We start from the raw sequence: 23,357 nt of genomic DNA, 5'->3' as shown, positions 1-23,357 counted from the left end.
TTCGATGAGGTGGTGACTTTCGTTTTCAGTGAAGTAGACTTTGACGATCTAGCTACGAATGTGCGAGCACGTCGCGCCTTAGCAATCTCTAAACCAACTCCGAGAGGTTATTGACCACGCCGGAGCACGATCAACCTGACCATGAAGGTCTATTTCCTGCACGCAAACAAAGAACAAGCAAGAAACTAAAATTGCAATCTAAATATTGTGAATATTAAGAGAAAAGTTTTATTAATGAAAGTGGGGTTCTGTGACGTCTTGGTCTGGTCGTAGAACACAAATGAAGAATGCGAAGTTGCAGCTATGGCGAGCTTTTAATCTAAACAAAATCCAAGTCTAAACGTTGCCTTAAGGGTTGTATTTATTGGGGAAAGGAGAGGGGATTTTGCCCACCCTTGGCAAGGCAGTACTAAAACACCTCCTGAGTCACTTCCACTACAATAAGGACTCTAAAAATATCCTACCGATTTGTATTCCGACATTACATAGGCCTGGCCCAAACATGAGGTGACGCGACACCTATATTAAGTTATGGGCTTAATTTATGAAAGGCCATCTTTTTTATTTTGTCCATGTCCTTGGATGTCATCATGGTGGCACCAAAGTGCTGAAAAACTCCACCAGAAACTCTGTTCTCGTTGCCCTTGCGCACGCCATCATCTCCGTGCTTAATCATGCTTCAATGTTCATCCTTCTTGTCCATGTTGGGTCCTTCATTTTAAGCAAAACAAAAGTATCCAGTTTAGGCAACATCGTATTCTCATAAACATTAGAATCATTACCAAGAAACGAAAGTACCTGATAATTTAGTTGGCGTGCACGAGCTCTAGTAATTGGTCCATTATATGTAGCAGCAGGAGTTGTGGGTGTTACTGTAGTAGTGATGTCCTCATCACAAAGGGGTGGCCCCAAACCCTAGCCGCAAGGGAGGCTTGGCCCCAAAGCCGAAAGGGGTGCCCCATTATTGGGCCTGTGTGTGAAACTGACAAAGATGCACACGTCTTCAAGTTTACATAGTGGAAGGAATAGGAAAGATGCCAAAATACTGAAATTTCATTTCAACTAAATGACGTGGAAACATAGGTGATGATCAAGAACATTTTCTTATCTTCAAAATGAGCCCAAGAACACCAAACCGGAATCCGGATGTGAAGATATGACCAAAACACCCAATGCTAATTTTTTTGTTTGCTCTCTATAGAAGGTTAGACTATATGAATTCAAGTCAGCGGATTTGGCATGACGGAGCATCCGAGGCATATCCAAGCAATGTTGAACATGCACAGGAAGATCCAGGATGAACCCGAGGTGGACCAAATCGATTTTCTGGCTCAAAAAAGTGGGGAAAGAAAAATTGGGCTAAATCCATGCAAAGGAAGGTAGATCAACTAGTTTTGCATGAGATCGATGGATCAAAACCAACCAAAAGTCATGAAATCCAACGGAGAGCTTGAAATTGACTTTGGGCTATTTTCAGGAAATTTTAAATTTGGGCAAGACAAAACAAAACAAGGCTAGCAGATTGAGGGGAGGGGGTCCAATTGATGGCAACCTTGCTCATGACACCAAATGATATAGGTTAAGTCGTTGGGTGACCTGATTATCACAAATTGGGGATGGATTTGAGGAAGGACACGAAGAAATTGGAGGAAATCAAGAGGAAACACAAGGAAAACTAGCACAAATCAACACACAAGATGTAATACAAGATACATATTCTCCATAGAAGGAGGTCTTGTGTGCTCATGGAGGGTTCACCTGATTGGCCCCTTGTACTCCTTAGAGTCTCACCAAGTGGGTGGCCTTCTACTCCAATGGATTCTTCTCCAACATAGAGGATTACCACAAGGGGGAGGGTAGATGAGCAAAGCTCTATCAATGTCCATTCCTGTCTTTGCTTTTGCTAACCCTAGATCTAGGAGGGGAATGGTATATATGGGTCCGCCCATGAAGGGGTAAGCGAGGAAGGGAAATATACATGGGCTGGCCCAACTTTCATGCACGGCAGGCAAATTCGGACATTCCTACATGTCGTATATTATTGCCATAAGTAGAAATATCCGATAGTGTCCGGAGAGCATTCAGCAAGCCGGACATCAATTCAGACTGTCCAACATAACAAACATCAGTCGGACAATGGATTAGAATGTCCAACTTGGCAGTACTAATTCATTGAATCGTCTTGGCGCTCTGTGCCTTCATCCAATGGTTCCTTCTATGCTTCCATGCTTTCCTCTTGGATGGTGTAGCCATTCTGTTGTGCCTGGCCTCCTCCATGCCATATGTGATTTTCTGCTCAAACCTAAATGTGCGCGAGGTAGAAGTGTCAAGTAGTATACCATCCTCGAGATATACAAGTAAACACACATAAAGGATATGATTCACCTTTATATAGGTTATGCGCGTGTTCGGGTGCCACTACTGCAGGAATGCCAATTATTTACCCAAGAAGACCCGCTCTATAACTATCTTTCTATGTGTAGTCCATAGGGTCCAGGTCATCGCCACGCCTACACATAACAATATAGTAATAGAGCGGGTCTTCTTGCAGCGTAGTTTTGACCTGGACCCTATGAACTACACATAAGAAGACAGTTTTAGAGAGGGTCTTCTTGCGGAATAGTTTTGACCTGATGGAAAAAGCCTCGAGAGGGCAAGGAGCCATGACACAACATTTGGGGAACCCAAGAACAAAGGGGAGCCCCCCGGCAACTCAGTCCAAGCAAAGGCTTCCTTAGGGCCAAATGTTTGTCGAAACAGAGTTTTCTAATACCCATAATGGGCAGCCAAGGCTACCAAAAGCATTGGATCTGAGCAAATCGCAAACAGGGCCAAGAATCTAGCGTTAGGTGCACTCCTACCGAGCCACGGGTCAAGCGAAAAAAAGGCACCCTCTCCGTCGCCTATGAAGAAGCTGGTACTTAATCAAGTGGATAAATTTCCAGAACAGGGATCGCTCCTGACGGTCACAAGCTAGGAGAGGGCAACCTTGTAGGTGCTTGGAGTTTGTAAGTTGCACCCATAACTTTCCCTTGTGTGACGCTCGGATAATTAAACTACAGTAACCCTTTGCTAATGATGCCACGTCACTTCGATTACTATTACTAATCTTGCATTAGTTCGAAAACGATTCAAATTCAAATTCAAAATCAAGTTAAACAACAAAAGTTTCAAACATTAAATCTAAAATGTTCAAAGCGGACCAAATAATGCATACGTAATTGTGGTGGAGAAACCACACCTTTATAAAATATTTAAATACTATCAAGCGAATAAAGCAGTAGCGAAAACTATTACTTTAATGCTTTTAAATATTAAATAATTACAAACTATTTTAGTTTGTGTAACAAGTTAATGTGGCAGTGACATATTTAGTAACATCAAATTAGGTGCCATTTTGGTATTTTTCTAAAACAAAAATAAAAACTAACTAAAAGAAAACACTAAAGAAAAGGTAAATAAAAAAAGGTAAGAGGACCTAATCTACTAGGCACCTTGGCCCATCTAGCCAAAAGGCCAGGCCGACCCACCTAGTTGGCCTATATGGCCCCAGCCGACCGAAACCCTAACTCCCGACCGCACACATCCCCCCACTCCCCACGTCGCTCTCCCCCCTCTCGATCCGATCTGGATCGAGGGAGCGTTCCCGAGCCCCTTCGCCAATCGCCGCCGCCCGGAGTGCCCTCCCTCGCCGAACAACCTCGCCGGTGCCCCGTCGCCCTACGCCGTCGCCACCTCGACCCCGTTGCCTCGCCTCCTCACCTCCTCCTCGTCCCGAGTCGAGGCCGCCGTTCCGGCGCCGCGCCCTCGACCCGGTCGCCCTGCCGCACTCGTCGCCGGCGACCTGGACCGCCTCCCCGTCTCCGTCGATCGTCCCCGTCCTCCTCCCCACGGGCCGCCCCCGAGTCTCGACTCCCATGTGCCCCTGCAAACACTGGTGAGGCCCTCGGCCTCCGCCTCCCCTTCCTTTCGTTCGCGGTCACCGCGCTCGTCCACCTCGCACCCGTGCAGTCCGCTCGCCTCCGCCCCGTCTCTGCCTTGCGGTCGAGCACGGCCGCGCCCCTCGCCGCACGCGCTCCGGCGCCCGCTCACGGCCGCCGCCACCCTACACCGTCCCGCTGCCTCCCTGCTCCACCATGGCCGCCGCCCCAACCGCTCCACCCGTGGCCGTTCCCCACTGCCGCCTCCTGCCCGCCGCACCTCGCTGCAGCCGCCGGCGCCCGACGCCTCCACTGGCTTGGGCAGGCGCCCAAACGGGCTGACGCCCGCAGCGCCCAGTCGCCCAGTGCCCGCTAGGCTCCCCCAGAGCCTATGACATATGGGCCCCACGCCCCCATTTTAAAAAAAGAACTAGAAAATATTAATTAATTAGATAATTAATTAACTTAATTAAATCTGTTAAATTAACATAATGACTTAATTAAACTAATTAAACCTGCTTAGTTAGTCTAAGACAATGACGAACGGGCCCACCTGTCAGTTTGACCGGTCAATGGTCAAAGTTGACTGCTGATGTCATGATGACGTTAGCAAATACTATTCTGGATAATGTTGATTTAAAATAATTAAATAAATCCCAAAAATGATTTAAATCTTTTAAAATTAATATAAAATAAACCGTAGCTCGGATGGAAAAACTTTGTACATGAAAGTTGCTCAGAACGACGAGACGAATCCGGATACGCAGCCCGTTCGCCCGCCACACATCCCTAGCATAGCAAACACACAACTTTCCCCCTCCGGTTCATATGCCCGAAAACGCGAAACACCGGGGATACTTTCCCGGATGTTTTCCCCCCTTCGCTGGTATCACATATCCCTGCGTTACGTCACTCCTAGCACAACGTATTGCCGCGTCTTGCTTTGTGTTACATTTGATTGCTCTGTTATTTATTGTGTTCCCCCTCCGTTACTTCTTTCCGGTAGGCTCCGAGACCGTTGCCGATACCCCTGTGATCGGCTACATCGACGACGACCCCTTCTTGCCAGAGCAACCAGGCAAGCCCCCCCTTGATCACCAGATGTCGCCTATTCTTCTCTATACTACTTGCATTAGAAGAGTGTAGCATGTTACTGCTTTCGGTTAATCCTATTCTGCTGCATAGCCTATCATTGTTGCTACAGTTGTTACCCTTACCTGCTATCCTACTGCTTAGTATAGGATGCTAGTGTTCCATCAGTGGCCCTACACTCTTGTCCGTCTGCCATGCTATACTACTGGGCCGTGATCACCTTGGGAGGTGATCACGGGTATATACTATATACTTTATATACATGACACATGTGGTGACTAAAGTTGGGTCAGCTCGTTGAGTACCCGCAAGTGATTCTGATGAGGGGGCTGAAAGGATAGGTGGCTCCATCCCGGTAGAGGTGGGCCTGGGTTCCTGACGGCCCCCGACTGTTACTTTGTGGCGGAGCGACAGGGCAGGTTGAGACCACCTAGGAGCGAGGTGGGCCTGGCCCTGGTCGGCGTTCGCGGATACTTAACATGCTTAACGAGATCTTGGTATTTGATCTGAGTCTGGCCATTTGGTCTATACGCACTAACCAACTACGCGGGGACAGTTATGGGCACTCGGCGTCGTGGTATCAGCTGAAGCTCTTTTTGACGTCAGCGACGGAGCGGCGCGCGCCGGATTGGACTAGAATGCCTGCTAGGCTAGGTCTGCTTCCGGCCGCCCTCGCAACATGCAGGTGTGCAATGGGCGATGGGCCCAGACCCCTGCGCGCATAGGATTTAGACCGGCGTGCTGACCTCTCTGTTGAGCCTAGGTGGGGCTGCGACGTGTTGATCTTCCGAGGCCGGGCATGACCCAGGAAAGTGTGTCCGGCCAAATGGGATCAAGCGTGTTGGGTTATGTGGTGCACCCCTGCAGGGAAGTTTGTCTATTCGAATAGCCGTGTCCCTCGGTAAAAGTACGACCCGGAGTTGTACCTTGACCTTATGACAACTAGAACCGGATACTTAATAAAACACACCCTTCCAAGTGCCAGATATAACCCGGTGATCGCTCTCTAACAGGGCGACGAGGAGGGGATCACTGGGTAGGATTATGCTATGCGATGCTACTTGGAGGACTTCAATCTACTCTCTTCTACATGCTGCAAGATGGAGGCTGCCAGAAGCGTAGTCTTCGACAGGATTAGCTATCCCCCTCTTATTCTGGCATTCTGCAGTTCAGTCCACCGATATGGCCCTTTACACATATACCCATGCATATGTAGTGTAGCTCCTTGCTTGCGAGTACTTTGGATGAGTACTCACGGTTGCTTTTCTCCCTCTTTTCCCCCTTTCCTTTCTACCTGGTTGTCGCAACCAGATGCTAGAGCCCAGGAGCCAGACGCCACCGTCGACGACGACTCCTACTACCCCGGAGGTGCCTACTACTACGTGCAGCCCGTTGACGACGACCAGGAGTAGTTAGGAGGATCCCAGGCAAGAGGCATGCGCCTCTTTCGATCTGTATCCCAGTTTGTGCTAGCCTTCTTAAGGCAAACTTGTTTAACTTATGTCTGTACTCAGATATTGTTGCTTCCGCTGACTCGTCTATGATCGAGCACTTGTATTCGAGCCCTCAAGGCCCCTGGCTTGTATTATGATGCTTGTATGACTTATTTATGTTTTAGAGTTGTGTTGTGATATCTTCCCGTGAGTCCCTGATCTTGATCGTACATGTTTGCGTGCATGATTAGTGTACAGTCAAATCGGGGGCGTCACAAGTTGGTATCAGAGCCGACTGCCTGTAGGAATCCCCCTTCCACACTCCTTGACCGAAGTCGAGTCTAGACATTGCAAAACTTTTACTAACATGGCTGTGTGGCTTATGGGCCCACGTCACCATTGGGTGGTATTAGGATCTTTTACTCCTCGATCTTTACTCTGGGACTCTAATCTCTCTTCTATTCGGGTTAAATGATTTTTGCTAACCCTAACACTAGGATCTCGTAACTACTTTCTCCCGGAGAGCCACTTCACTCCAGATGATGGCTTGATTCATTAGAAGACCCTGAAGATACCCCCCGCTGTTAACCCGAGAACTTGTGTTCATCGCGTTTGCAATTCCCCTTCCACCGTCAACCCTTATGGATAACTACATGCAGTTTTCATTCTTACATTCATCCCTAGTTGGTCTTGTTATTACAAGATACCCCGAAATACTCGTCGTTGTTTCGAGAATCCTTTTTGCCTACTGCCTTGCTGTTCTTTGTCACCTGAATACCCCTACGGATAATTCTCGCACTTACCAAGTATCCGCTCATCCCCAGTTGATTCAAGTATTCCACAAAAGTGTTCAAAATACCATTCGATCTTCCGAAAATCCTCAGGAGCCTTTTTGCTCTTGAAATTCTTGCTTACTTGCATTATGATTAATCTTAAGTCTCGTAATCTTATTGGCATCTCTTGTCATTATCATTTTGAGTCCGTTGATTCAATTTGTTGAGAATGCTCGCAATCCTCAATCAGATCCTAGAATTCATCCTTCTGGCTCAGATGTCATTTGAACAGGAGCTGGTTCTCGACTAATCAAATTACTATCGATTGTATCCCTAAGACTATTCAACTTATCCATCCCTAATCAGAACATTGCTTCTGATCCCTTGATTTGAAAGTCATAATTCCTTTGCATTTGAGCTCTGGATTAGTCAGTTGTTTCTATAATCCAATGCCTTTGCATTGTTACTTCCTCTGGTTGTGTGCCGATGCTCACATCAGCTCTGTTATGGACCGACAGATCCTTTAATGGATTTTATCCGACGGCGTCCTTCATATTCAATAACCTTGTGAGCCTTCCCTCGGATACATAATGCCTTTGGTAAATTGTATCCTCTACTTTCTCAACCTTGCTCTGCTTTCGAGCTGGTGATATTTACTCTTGAAGCTTGTGGTATATGTTTCTAAGATGCCCCGATGGGTTGAACCTATACCTTCTCTAAGACCGTGTGAACCCGGAAGTTTTCACGAGTCATACTCTTCTGGTGCTTCGCCAGATAACTTTTCAACACTACAACTTCGATAACGAGAAGTGGATGAAAGGTTATGCATTGGAGAAGTGGGAGTCGACCTTGAACTTTGTGTTCATGCCCATGGACACGATGTAGATCTTATCATTAAAGCTTCTCTTAAGTTAATTATTCCCTCGGTATAAGTTCATCTTATATCTGGGATCTGGCCTTTTGCAATCGTGGTTCCGAGCATGTTCTCCTTTAAATACCATTTCTCGTACAAGTTTAAGCACTTGTCTTCTGTAGAGCAATACCCCAGTCCAACCTCTACTTTGGTTTGTCGTCGAGTATTACCCCCTGGTATCTCGAGATTATCACGGAACTACATAACTTCTTATGAGTTCTCCATCAAGTATTACATTCTCATTGATTCCAATTTTTCACGGGCTCCGAGTTATTAAACACTCAAGGACATCGATAACTGAATCGAGTCCGCATCACGATTAAATAACTCTTAGTAATCTCCTTTGCTTACGAGTTCGTACTCGATCACGTCATCCCTAGCCTGCTCGGCTATGTCATTATCGTGCCGATTTTAACTGTGTTACCTGGTCCTTCCCAGCGCACAAATTTCGACAGTGAGCTAATCTCGCGTCGATCTTCCTCGTCATATCACTTCTCCTTGAACAGCAAACTTGATTTCGAGTTTGTGTCCTACCCGTGGTTCCAATAACCTTTCGCTTTCATCATTCCTTTGACTTGATGTCATCGTCGATCAATTACATCTTCTTGAAAACCTCTCGACAAATTTGTTGTGATCATTGTCAACAATTTCACTTCTTCCAAGTTGTGTGTCGAAATTCAGGATGAGAAATACCATCCTTGCCCCTCGATGAATTGTGTTATCATCGACAACATTCTTGCCTCCCCCAACACAAACTTGTTCATATTTTGTGTTGTATCTTGATTTCCCTGCTATCTAGCTTATGATATGTTCTACCTTGGAGTATTACCATCTTTTATGTCAAGAATGTCGTGAGGATTACTCCACCTCTTAAGAATTCTTGGTACAGTGATACTTCTCACCATCACCATTCTTTCTTGGTCCTCGTGTTGTTTCTAGACGAAATACCGACAAATGGTCTGTGATGTGTAAATTCTAAACTTCTAGCAACCCTATTGCTTTGAAGTTATTGGTCGATAGTTTCATTCTACGTCTATGGCTTAATGAATCATCATTCGAACATTGATCTTGCTACCTAGCCCATATTTCGGGTGCACATTTCAACCAATGTTTAACTGTGTATGTTTTCCTCGAGCATACATCATTAAGTCATTCGATCTAGCTAATGTTATCTCCTTGTTCACATAGTTGTGGAAATCCATCTTTTGGAAATCTCAATGGATTGTCGCTGAGTCAATCAGTCACCTCCTCACCTCTCCTTGATTTAATGATGAACCCTTGTTCGGAACTCGCTTCCATAGTTCATCTCCCGAGAATCTTCGATGTCATCTCGACAATTTGTGTTGCACCTTTCTTCTCAGGCATCCTGAGTCTGAGTTATCCTGACACCAATCAGATCTGAATCTCGGTCAGATATGATGGTTGGAACATATTTCCAAGAGTTATAACAATGGTCTTTATGTGACCCAGTAAGGTGATGTAATGCCTAGCACACCTGGCTGGAGGCCATATTGTTATAGATTCCTTTTTAGCAAGGTTATCCATTCTTCCATGAGAAAATTGTAAGACTTATTCTACAAGTTATTCCTGATGGATCCTTTGTGTTTCCAAAGTCCGATCTTCACCTGATGACCATGTCAATGCTATCTCGAAGCATGTCTATGGTACTCCGATTTTTAACAAGAACATTTGAAGCCCAATGCTAAATGTTTGCTGCTCAATTATCCAAACACCGCTGTATGGGTAATGTCATGAAATTTCTCTTCCCTTACCTAAAGAGTTTTCTACATTATATCCTGTTATGGATATCATGCTCTGCTTGTCCTTGGGAAGGATATACCCTTGAAATATGTGTTTTAAACACATTTTCCTTTCCATTGTTCTATTTAATCTGATAATCATATTTTCCTTTCCATTGTTTGGTTTAACCTTTCTTGTGATATGTATGATCTAAGCAGTAATATTCTCCTGCTTATGTAAACACCTCGGTGTACAATTCTATCAGGAAGACCCTGTTACTACTGTTGATGACATTCCGGTAGCCACCGATGGACGAGAACTTTGCCTATTGGTCCGCCTCGTTCAACGAGCAGGAAAATGGTTCTGTTCGTCCCTCGCCCTTGGTATCGACGTTGTTGCCGGCATAATCGACAGGCTACCATCTGACATGCCTTGCTTGCATGATCACACAAGACGTCTCTGCCCTTCCTACTTTTAACCCACATGGTGGGCCCATAACCCACAGTTCCACAGGATCGAAACCTGACTCTCCTATACAACCCTGTTTCTAATGGTTATTCCCCACGCTTGGCTTCGTATTTAATTCATGGGCCACCTTCCTAGTCATCTATTCTGGTATCAGGCGCAATACTATTTCTCGTTGCTCTGGACCCCTTTCACACTTTGTTCAGGCATCGAACGATTGTCTACCCGCTTAAAATTCTCATGGTACCTTCTTACTGGCTCTCGATATCTTCTTAAGTTCAATTCGAGAGTTACTTTCCGCCACCTTCCCCAATGTTATTGACCAGATAGTCAACCTTGCAGAGGTCTGTTCTCCCGGAATGCCCACCCTTTATTCTTTCGTAAGTACGATGGAGTTCCTGAAGAAAGGACGCCGACTTCATCATGATGACCTAAAGCAGAGAAATGAAGACATCAATATATTGGACCGACCTCTTCGAGAAGAGCAAGCCAGGATGAGAAGACCCGCTAGATTCGTTACCAAGCCTTCCCCCCTTTCACTACCTCTTAAATCTCGGGACGAGATTTCTTGTAGTGGAGGAGAATTGTGACGCCCGGATAATTAAACTACAGTAACCCTTTGCTAATGATGCCACGTCACTTCGATTACTGTTACTAATCTTGCGTTAGTTCGAAAACGATTTAAATTCAAATTCGAAATCAAGTTAAACAACAAAAGTTTCAAACATTAAATCTAAAATGTTCAAAGTGGACCAAATAATGCATAGGTAATTGTGGTGGAGAAACCACACCTTTATAAAATATTCAAATACTATTAAGCGAATAAAGCAGTAGCGAAAACTATTACTTTAATGCTTTTAAATATTAAATAATTACAAACTATTTTAGTTTGTGTAACAAGTTAATGTGGCAGTGACATATTTAGTAACATCAAATTAGGTGCCATTTTGGTATTTTTCTAAAACAAAAATAAACACTAACTAAAAGAAAACACTAAAGAAAAGGTAAATAAAAAAAGGTAAGAGGACATAATCTACTAGGCACCTTGGCCCATCTGGCCAAAAGGCCAGGCCGGCCCACCTAGTTGGCCTATATGGCCCCAGCCGACCGAAACCCTAACTCCCGACCGCACACATCCCCCCACTCCCCACGTCGCTGTCCCCCCTCTCGATCCGATCTGGATCGAGGGAGCGTTCTCGAGCCCCTTCGCCAACCGCCGCCGCCTGGAGTGCCCTCCCTCGCCGGACAACCTCGCCGGTGCCAGTCGCCCTACGCCGTCGCCACCTCGACCCCGTTGCCTCGCCTCCTCACCTCCTCCTCGTCCCGAGTCGAGGCCGCCGTTCCGGCGCCGCGCCCTCGACCCGGTCGCCCTGCCGCACTCGTCGCCGGCGACCCAGACCGCCTCCCCGTCTCCGTCGATCGTCCCCGTCCTCCTCCCCACGGGTCGCCCCCGAGCCTCGACGCCCATGTGCCCCTACAAACGCCGGTGAGGCCCTCGGCCTCCGCCTCCCCTTCCTTTCGTCCGCGGTCACCGCGCTCATCCACCTTGCGCCCATGCAGTCCGCTCGCCCCCGCCCCGTCTCTGCCTTGCGGTCGAGCACGGCCGCGCCCCTCGCCGCACGCGCTCCGGCGCCCGCTCACGGCCGCCGCCACCCTACACCGTCCCGATGCCTCCCTGCTCCACCATGGCCGCCGCCCCAACCGCTCCACCCGTGGCCGTTCCCCACTGCCGCCTCCTGCCCGACGCACCTCGCTGCAGCCGCCGGCGCCCGACGCCTCCACTGGCTTGGGCAGGCGCCCAAACGGGCTGACGCCCGCAGCGCCCAATCGCCCAGTGCCCGCTAGGCTCCCCCAGAGCCTATGACATATGGGCCCCACGCCCCCATTTTAAAAAAAGAACTAGAAAATTAATTAGAAAATATTAATTAATTAATTAGACAATTAATTAACTTAATTAAATCTGTTAAATTAACATAATGACTTAATTAAACTAATTAAACCTGCTTGGTTAGTCTAAGACAATGACGAACGGGCCCACCTGTCAGTTTGACCGGTCAATGGTCAAAGTTGACTGTTGATGTCATGATGATGTCAGCAAACACTATTCTGGATAATGTTGATTTAAAATAATTAAATAAATCCTAAAAAGGATTTAAATCTTTTAAAATTAATATAAAATAAACCGTAGCTCGGAAGGAAAAACTTTGTACATGAAAGTTGCTCAGAACGACGAGACGAATCCGGGTACGCAACCCGTTCGCCCGCCACACATCCCTAGCATAGCAAACACACAACTTTCCCCCTCCGGTTCATTTGCCCGAAAACGCGAAACACCAGGGATACTTTCCCGGATGTCCCCCCCCCCTCGTTGGTATCACATATCCTTCCGTTACGTCACTCCTAGCACAACGTATTGCCGCGTCTTGCTTTGTGTTACATTTGATTGCTCTGTTATTTATTGTGTTCCCCCTCCGTTACTTCTTTCCGGTAGGCTCCGAGACCGTTGCCGATACCCCTGTGATCGGCTACATCGACGACGACCCCTTCTTCTTGCCAGAGCAACCAGGCAAGCCCCCCCTTGATCACCAGATATTGCCTATTCTTCTCTATACTGCTTGCATTAGAAGAGTGTAGCATGTTACTGCTTTCGGTTAATCCTATTCTGCTGCATAGCCTATCATTGTTGCTACAGTTGTTACCCTTACCTGCTATCCTACTTCTTAGTATAGGATGCTAGTGTTCCATCAGTGGCCCTACACTCTTATCCGTCTGCCATGCTATACTACTGGGCCGTGATCACTTCGGGAGGTGATCACGGGTATATACTATATACTTTATATACATGACACATGTGGTGACTAAAGTCGGGTCAGCTCGTTGAGTACCCGCAAGTGATTTTGATGAGGGGGCTAAAAGGACAGGTGGCTCCATCCCGGTAGAGGTGGGCCTGGGTTCCTGACAGCCCCCGACTGTTACTTTGTGGCGGAGCGACAGGGCAGGTTGAGACCACCTAGGAGAGAGGTGGGCCTGGCCCTGGTCGGCGTCCGCGGATACTTAACACGGTTAACGAGATCTTGGTATTTGATCTGAGTCTGGCCATTTGGTCTATACGCACTAACCAACTACGCGGGAACAGTTATGGGCACTCGGCGTCGTGGTATCAGCCGAAGCTCTTTTTGACGTCAGCGACGGAGCGGCGCGCGCTGGATTGGACTAGAACGCCTGCTAGGCTAGGTCTGCTTCCGGCCGCCCTCGCAACGTGCAGGTGTGCAATGGGCGATGGGCCCAGACCCCTGCGCGCATAGGATTTAGACCGGCGTGCTGACCTCTCTGTTGAGCCTAGGTGGGGCTGCGACGTGTTGATCTTCCGAGGCCGGGCATGACCCAGGAAAGTGTGTCCGGCCAAATGGGATCAAGCGTGTTGGGTTATGTGGTGCACCCCTGCAGGGAAGTTTGTCTATTCGAATAGCCGTGTCCCTCGGTAAAAGGACGACCCGGAGTTGTACCTTGACCTTATGACAACTAGAACCGAATACTTAATAAAACACACCCTTCCAAGTGCCAGATATAACCCGGTGATCGCTCTCTAACAGGGCGACGAGGAGGGGATCGCCGGGTAGGATTATGCTATGCGATGCTACTTGGAGGACTTCAATCTACTCTCTTCTACATGCTGCAAGATGGAGGCTGCCAGAAGCGTAGTCTTCGACAGGATTAGCTATCCCCCTCTTATTCTGGCATTCTGCAGTTCAGTCCACCGATATGGCCCTTTACACATATACCCATGCATATGTAGTGTAGCTCCTTGCTTGCGAGTACTTTGGATGAGTACTCACGATTGCTTTTCTCCCTCTTTTCCCCCTTTCCTTTCTACCATGTTCATACACCGAGGCGTCAAAATACCTAGATCCTCTCGTCTTTGGGGAAGCACATATCTGCCGACTTCACCATATGATACTTATGGTGTCCGTTGGCCCCCTGCCAAGAGGAATGGAACACCTATTTGTCAAACACACCATGCATTGCCTCCTTTAGTACATACAACCCCATCATATGCATGGGAGGGGGGGCCTAGAGAGGCAAGAGTCGATGAGCACGGTCTTGCTCCCTTGGAAGTAAACCTCCCTTTGCCTTCATCCCTCTACTAGCAGATCAAAGTTTCATACCAGCATCCTCGTGTCGCTCCAAGGTAGGTGATCGGTAAAGAGGACAACTTGCAATTAAGGTTGCCCGCAATCCGTTGCTGCTTCTCAGGTGGGTAACTCGACCACCACTTTGCTGCCGTCGAACTTGATCTTGAGGCCTGACATGGCCTCAAAGCAGAGGATGAACTTAAAGTTGGTAATATTAAGTTTTGATGTCGTGCTACGCATTATAGATATATATGCTATATCAAAATATATTAAACCATATTTTGATCGATATCTACGTACGTACACATGTGAAAAGAGTAAACTAAACTGGATCTAGAAAAAAGAACAAACTAAACTGTACAAACTCATTTGCAGATTCTAGAAAATCTTTTCCAACAGTACTTTGCTCGTGGTAGTCACGGCAGCGTGGTATCAATGGGGAGTAGGAGAATGATTGGGCGTTGCTTCAAGATGGTGACAAGTGCACTCTACTTTTAGGCCTAATCGGTTGCTTTTATCTTACACAGTTGCACTAATTGCGTCTGCGTATGGGGTATCTTAATTGAGGTGATGCTACAGGACGACATTGCGACGGCACAAACAATTTCAATTTTCATTTGGAGTACTTGCTTGTTTTTGTAAGAACAATGTCCCAGACGGGCGCTCAAACATATATTGTTATTAGGAACATTGTTAATTTTTTTTTAAAATGGAGGCAAAAGATTCACCTTCCATTAATTAATCACAAAAGGGTTGCCCAAGTAATAATGTAAAATCAGGCGAAATCCTAAATTCTTTATATTATATAGGTTGCCATATACACAGGTGCAAAAAGAGGGTATAATTACAGCAGATGAATTCAACGTAACGTGCATTTTCCGAAGGTGTGTAATTAACATGGTTTTATATAATCCGCAAAAAACATGGTTTTATATATAATTATATGAAACTTGAGGACTTGTCCGCTGATTTTTAATATCAGGGTCAATTTATGTATGATCACTAGCTGGACACATACGTACTTACTGCTAAAGAGCATACTCAATATATATTTAGGAATAGGTTGGTGCATTAGGCTATCATCACTTACTCTAATAGGTAGACTGATTGCATGCACCTGAATGTAGTTCCAACTACTGTGAATATACTAGATATGTAAAGTCTGCTCCATTGATTCGGCGCTCGGCGCCATCAGGCTTGGGGTGCTCAGGGGGAAACCTCTGATCTGGGTCTTCCGGATCGGATGATGATAGCGTTCTATCGCTTTCCCTTCTGGGGGCATCGTTTTGGAGCAAGTGATGGCTGGAGGGATGGTGGAGCGGTGCTTCATCTCACACATTGATGGCGGCGGAGATCGATGGCATGGCGCTGTGGAGGCTCGGCGTCCGATGCGCGGAGATGGGCTCGCGCAGGAGGAGGTTGCTGTCTGGCGTCATGGTTACGTCGATGGCAGAGTGGCCAGACAAGGTAGAAGCCTCAATATGATCTGAAGACCTGTGGAAGATGGCGGTGACGACACACGAGTGAGTCTGACCGGATTGTGCCCTAGACCCGGTATGTGGCTCGGCTGGGCTTCCGAATGAGTTTCGGCTTCCGGCTTTTGATGTTAGGCTTAGGTGAGTGGTTTGGGTAGTGGCCCAGCTAGCACCCCCTCATCATATTGGATAGGAGTAGCGGCATATGTTGCCAAGATGGTGGATTCAGGCACATTGTTGTAATATTTTGTACAATCCTCGAGAATAATCAATAAAGTGGCCGTATGCATCTTCCAGATGCAGAGGCCGGGGGTCATCCTCCTTTTCTAAAAAAAATTTATTTGATTCGGCGCTACATTAGAAGGATATCCTAACATTACGGTGAAAGCGAATCATTATTGGTCTGCCCCTTGGCAATTAACAGGTTGGTGCCACATGTACTTCTATTTATTTTAGTTCATAGGTTGGGGAAAGCTAGTTTTGATTAGTGACAAAAAAATCATTGAAAATCCTAGACACTCATGGATCATGGCGTTGTTGAGTCATTAATTTCAGTAGCTAATTTTAACAGTCAATTAGTATATATCATAAATTAATGCACCACATTGGTGAACAGAAAATGGTTTGTGATTACAATGGACAGACATAATCAGCTGTTATCATGTTAATTTTCTCATTTTTCACGTGAACAGCATAGTTGACATTTTACTGCAAGAAATCAGATAATTAACATTATTTTCTCTTAAAAATAGAAAATAAATTCAGTAGAAAATGTCAGCAGTCGGATCTCGATCAAGTGGAGATTTCACGGACCCGTGAGTTGATTAATTCGGATAATATATCGCCAGCTACATTCGGTACGTCATCCTTTGTAATAGAATAAGTTCCACGTCGTCTTTCATCACTGTGCATGAACAACTTGGATTATCTTAATGGACACATCTTTGATTAATTAAGTACCAAGTAGGCACTATAAAACTTGACAAGGGTGAACCCTAGAAATTACCTGACCTAACTTAATAGGGAATTCCCTTTCTTTTTCGTACTACCTTGTAGCTTTTGCTACCCCTGAATGATTGAAAGGAATCGATCGATTGGTGCATGGTGGGGACAGTCACACTAAGGATCCTGGAAGATCAAGCAAGAAAGAAATTCAAACGTCTTGGTAAAAAGGAGTCAACAATGTAGTTTCTGGGAGTGGTAGTGTCACTATTACACTTTGCCTAGCCGTTTAATTAACTGGGTGTGGATTGTGATGGCCCACTGAACATATCTCATGGATTTCATTTTTGTTTTGAAAATAAAACTAAGAATCTACTGAGTGAATACTGATGTGTTATATATTTAGCAAACAAGAATGAATATGCCTTCAATTAGTTGGCCCTTTTCTGGGCCATTGACCCCTTCAAATATGCCTTGCCCTGGAAAAAATATCATCTAAAAAACACTGAGGGTCAAAACAACACTGAGGGAAGAAACTAGCTACGCTATGCATGTCATCTAAAAAAAAAGGATTGAACTCTATTGGGAAAAAAAGTGGCAGTTCGGATCACATGCATGAATATATACTAGTCGCAATACATTTTTACACGTATAATTACAACACTCGTAAGTTGATTATTTATCTCTTATATCCAGCATGCATGCAAGCAGATGTTCAAAGGATAAAATTACATGCACGAGAATAATATATGTAGTAATATCGACAATCTCCATGAAATTATATACTCCACCCATTTTTAAATATTTGTCTTTTTAGATATTTTAAATGGACTATCACATACGGATGTATATAGACATATTTTAGAGTTTAGATTCACTCATTTTGCTCCGTATGTAATCACTTGTTGAAATCGCTTCCCCGCTCCCGTTAGGGTTTCCCCCGCCGCCGGCGGGCCCTAGCCCCTTCCCGCCGCCGCCGGCCGCCCGGCGCGGGTGTCCCGTCCCGCCTCCCCCCGCTCCCCTCCTTCCCTCCCGCTGCCTCCGCCGTCTCCCCAGGAGGCGGCTGGGGCGGCGCAGCCCCCCTCCACCTCGTCCGCCCCCTCCGTCCTCCACCTCCCCTCGCCGCCGGCGGTCGCCCCCAGATCTTGCCAGGTGGTGTCGGCGGCGGCGGGCCGTCCCTTACCCGCGGGCGCTCCTCCTTCCCGGGGTGGGGGGAGGCGGCGGTGGTGGTCCGGTGTCCGGGTGGCGGAGGCTGGCGGCGTTCGCCGTGGTGGTGCCACCTCTTGGCGACGGGGCGGCCCGGTGGTGTTGGGCGGCCGGTGGCGCGTCCCCAACCCATATCTGGGCCCATAGGGCCTCATATGGGTCCTTGCGGGTCGATTCCGGCGCGACCATGATGCCTTCTGTATGGAGAGGCAGGGGAGCGGGTTGGACTGGGGCAGTGACGCCGACGGCGTGCCAGCTGCTGCGCGGAGGCGGGAGCTGTCCGGGCCTTTGAGGGCCCGGTCGGGCCTGTGGGGCCGCGGGCCCGGTAGGCTCCTGCTATGGCGTCCGGTCGGCTATCGTCGTGGACGGTGGAGGTGGGGCCCTCTTGTATGCCGACGGTGCTGCTGCCCTAGTCCCGGCTCCTCTTCTTCGTTGTGCAGACCATCTTCGCGGTGCCGTGGTGAGACAGCGTGGGAAGCTTCGTGTCCGTGTTGGCGCAGGGTGGTGGTTGGTTTGATGGCGAGCCCCGAAGTGACAGAGGTGGAGGCTGGGATCGGGAGAAATCCCTGTTGGCTTGGCCATCACCGACGCAGTGGCGCCTAAGGGTGCCGCCGGACCTTCCTGGAGGGCGTCGGGGCTACCCTTTCTCTCTCCTCGCCGCATACCGGGGGAAACCCTTGGCAGCAGCGTCGTCATTGTCCCGTCCCTTCTTGAAGGTGTTGATTAGTACCGGCGCTTAGGAGTCTCGGAGCTTGGTGGACGATCTCCGGTGGACGCAGCGGTCGTGAAGCTTCGTCGTTTTTGTCGATCCGCCGTTATCGGCATTTGTTACTTTTCTTTTTCTCTTTCATTTCTTTTGGGCGTGATTGTGCTGCTTCCGCCCCAGCTTCTATCGTTGGTTGTATCATATGGTTGCTTTGTAATATAAAGCGGGGGAAAACCCTTTTTCTTAATCACTTGTTGAAATCTGTAGAAAGACAAATATTTAGAAACGGAGGGACCAGGTACGAAAATATCGTGTGGGTCCTTCTAGATTAGTGAAGAATCAATTATGTATAGCTTAGACGTAACTGGGGCCGTTGCCGACGTTTATGTAGCATTGGATTCTTTTATCATGGCGTCCTAGCTTTATGAGGAATTTATATGATAGAACTGTACGACCCAATTACAGGGAGCGCCTCTCCTTTTCTTTTTCTCTTTGCACATATGTTATAGAAATGTATAACTTCTTATTTACGCAAGATTGCAACATATAGTTGCCTTTCTACTGGTGCAATCATGCAATCAACAGTTCGGATTTTGTTCTCTTTGTTCAGCCAGTTTCTTCATTAACATCTTTCCCACTTACTTAGAACAAAATGCAGCACGATGATGCATGGACCAGTTCGAGGTAGCCATCGTTACGCCACCCTTAAGCAGATCTCTAATTAAGTAGTGGGTTGTTTAATTATCCTGGACCCATAAAGTTATATATACTGATACGATAGTGAACTCAATATGCATCATAGTACATACGACTATACACATTTTGTGAGCCGTGATGCCAGTAAGATGCCTCTGAGTTCTTGAGTGCCTCTTATTGTCAAGCACACTGCATTACTCAATTATCTTTTATTAGCAGCATCAATTTTAGTTAAGTTTAGTGTGTGATCATCATTAGGGGTTGTCCCATCTGTAGCTCATTAGTGTGTACACAGTGCATGCACCCAATCAACAAAGAACAAAACTTGGTTTAAGCTTAGACCCACAACCACACGTGACTATTTCCTGCAAAAAAAAAAAACCACTCGTGACTATTCCTTTACGTGGATCTGTTTTGTGTGGTGAAGGCTATGAAACTAGGAAATAACTAGCTACACTAACTAGGTGCGGAAATGTAGGTTCCGACTAGCCCTAGCTCTAGCCCTCTCCTCCCTTGCACTGATCTCTCTCTCCGGCCGTGGCTCGAACCAGCGATGACGAGGTGGAAGGAGGAAGAAGGAGCACACAGTGGACACGGTGAGTGTCGTGGAATTGTCACGGCAGATGTCCTCGTGCTAGGACTTAGTCGTGGAGCCATCGCAACTAGGAAGCTTGAAGGGGTTAAACGGGACAATGAACACGAGGGTTATACTAGTTCGGCCCCTTACGGTGAAGGTAAAAGCATACGTCCAGTTGAGATTGTATTGCTTAGGTTTTCGACGACCAGGAGCTAAACCGCCCTGCCTGGTTATCGATCTTATCTTTCTTGTCCCTGAACCGCCGCCGGGTCGTCCCTTTATATAAAGAGGTCGACGCCCAGCGGCTCTCAGAGTCTCGGCCGGCTCATAAAAGTGTCCGGCTCGGACTCTCAACTATTCTTGCCTTACACTACAAGTCTTGCCATAACGGCGGTTTATAACTGCGGGCCTTAAACCATCTCCGGGTCTTAAGCCCATTATTGGCCCGCTGTCTTCAAGCTTGGTACTGGGCTTCGCGTGATGACCATTATAACGTAACCCGGCCCCTCCTGGGCGGGTGACTCTAATGGTTATATCCTCAACATTAGGCCCCAGATTGATTTGAACCGGTTCATGTCAATCTTCAATCCCTTTGAGAGAAAATCTTCAGGCTTATATCTGTGCAAAGGTTATAACCCGCCGTGACGTCATCTTCTGGATTCCTGGTAACCCGCCATGACGTCATCTTCCATTAAGTTCATTTCTTTATTCCGTTGTATCCCAACGGATCTTATCTTTAATGGCCATCCCGAAAATCGAGGCGCTTCTGTGGCGAGATAATCACGCCGTGGCCTCCTCGTTTCTCGGCCCACTTATGAGTCTCACCTTATAAATAGCCCGGCCCATGAGCCTCCAGTTACTTGTCGCCTCCATCGTCTTCCTCCTCTCGCTATTGTGCTGCCGCTCAAGCTCCACCGCCGCCGCCGCGGATCTCCTCGTCTTCACCGACTCAGGCCGCTGCATCAACCTGACGTGACCAGAAAAACGCGGCGAGCCTCCGGCATAACTCCGCATCTGTAAGCTTTCTCCTCCCTGCTCCTCAGATCCGCATTAGTGATTTTCGAGTTCGTTGGTGTTCGTCGCCGTTCATCACGAACTCTTGATAGATTCCACTATTACCACCCTTTCTTGATCTTTAGACTGTACAGAACTGCTGCGGTAGCTGTTTCGCACCCGTTCCCAATGTACATAGATCCCTTTTCATTGCATAGACGCTCCGTTCGAACCTATGAACTTCTTCTGTGTCTGCTCTAGGTCTAGAAATTTTCCCTTTCCAGTCGATCATTTGATCCAGAATAATTACCATGATCTGTGAAACTTGTTTGCGCCACACTTAATCAAAAATTGCATCTGTTTAGCTATAGCGGCTCATATCTCCGGCTTAAAAGAGGCCACACGCTGTAGAAATTTCCGGCTCATTTATAATAAAGCTTTAGACAACTTGAATTACTCACGATGCCCTCAGCGGCTTAGATAACCCGACGCAATTAGCCATATGTCATTAGGCCCCTTCATATGCCGCCATTTTAAACATCGAACTGTAAACTTCCTTCGGCTTATAATTGAACCAGACATTTCCTTTTGTCATAGGCTTCCGTCTTTCACAATGCCACCCAAAGCTCCCAAGGCACCCATCACGTGCAACTGGATGAGATCCAATGTTACTGACGAAACCTTAGCGGATTTCGTGAAGACGGGTTACCTGCCCAAAAAGGAGGTCATGTCTTACCATGCCCCTGATTCGTCAGAGGAAAGACCTCAACCTAGAGATGGCGAGGTGGTGATATTTGCTGATCACATGAGCCGGGGCTTCGCACCGCCCGGCTCAAAATTCTTTAGGGATGTTCTGAACTTCTTCGATCTGCGGCCGCAAGACATAGGACCCAATTCCGTGTCAAATATCTGCAACTTTCAAGTATTCTGCGAAGTATATCTTGGAGAAGAGCCCAGTCTACTGCTCTTTAGAGAGCTGTTTTATCTGAACCGCCAGAATGAGTGCGCCAACGGGCCGAGCCTGGAACTTGGTGGAATCTCCATTCAACGCCGGAGAGATTGCCTCTTTCCTTATGCTGAGCCGCCAAGCCATCCAAAGGATTGGAACCAGACATGGTTCTACTGCCAGGATACTTCTCCGGCTGACGAGAGCCCTCTGCCCGGCTTTCGTGCCCTGCGTCTGGAGCCAAATCACCCCCTGCCAGACAAACTATCTCAAGCGGAGCGTCAAACTCTGATCCCCACCATCAATAAGATTAAGGCTCTCCTGGGAAATGGCCTCAACGACATTGATCTGGTCCGGGTCTGGATCTCTTGGCGGGTGATCCCCTTAAGCCGCCGCCCCGGTTTAATGTGTGATTACATGGGCCAGAAAGATGACCCTCTGCGGCACAGCCGCAACGATCTACCTGAAGACGTCGTTGACGACATGACCAAGTCCCTCTTGAATGAGAGCTTGACCGACTGCGGGAGGACCGGCTTAAGCCCCTTCTGCAAGACTAACCCGGCTCCAGCGGTAAGCCACTGACCTGAACACCTTACTTTCCCTTTGGATAGTTTTCATCTGAACCTTAAGAAGTCTTTATTGTATTTTTCAGGCTGATGATAAGTTCTGGAAGGTCAAGTATGACCATGAGGCGGCTAAAAAAGCCAGAAAGGCTAAGAAAGCCGCCAGGAGAGCCGCTCCCCGCAAAAAGGGAAGCAAGCCAACCGCCTCAGTGCTGCTTCAGCTGGATGATAGCTCCGAGTCAGAGGTAACCCTTGATTCTTTAGACTCTTCTTTTATTTCTGCTTTTCGTCTGTCTTTTAACCACCTTATCGACTTGATTATCCGCAGGATGATACCGGAGCGAGTAACCCGGTAACTGAAGAGGTAACTATACTTTCCTCCGACTCGGACCCCTTGCCAAGGCTGAAAGTCCGAAGAGTAACCCGGAAAGTAAGATTTTCGCATCCTTTAGCTTATCAAGATCCTCAATTTATTTTGAAGCAACAGATTCATGAGAGCCGGAGGCAAACCCGGTCCAGCAAGGATGCAGACCTCTCCTCCGGCTTACCCGAGGCATCAAGAAAGCGCCGGACTAAGGTTATCTCCAACTTATACCCTTTTCATCCTTTAGCGGGTGTCACTCGTCAACCGCTCAATTCGTCTGATTCAAATTATCAGGAAACTTCACCTTCCTCTGGTGATTCCATGCAATCTAACCTGCCGGCTTTCAAGACCGCGCCCGGGTAATGATGATCATCTTATATTGTGCTTATCTTACTCATGCTTTTGTACTAACCTTTTGTC

General features: G+C 47.3%; 1 long non-coding RNA gene across 1 annotated transcript; it reads right to left on the bottom strand.

Annotated features, from left to right (window-relative positions):
- Nucleotides 1-208: 208 nt before the first annotated feature.
- LOC120976967 (uncharacterized) lies at nucleotides 209-1,924 on the bottom strand. The gene is made up of 2 exons (XR_005773690.2): nucleotides 1,759-1,924; nucleotides 209-982 (listed from the first exon to the last, which is right to left on the bottom strand). It is a non-coding gene; the product is annotated as an uncharacterized lncRNA (long non-coding RNA).
- Nucleotides 1,925-23,357: the final 21,433 nt, after the last annotated feature.

Source organism: Aegilops tauschii, chromosome 1 (assembly GCF_002575655.3).
Source record: "Aegilops tauschii subsp. strangulata cultivar AL8/78 chromosome 1, Aet v6.0, whole genome shotgun sequence".
Taxonomy (NCBI): domain Eukaryota; kingdom Viridiplantae; phylum Streptophyta; class Magnoliopsida; order Poales; family Poaceae; genus Aegilops; species Aegilops tauschii.
The sequence above is the reverse complement of the archived record's forward strand: the minus strand, read 5'-3'. Positions and strand labels throughout refer to the sequence as shown.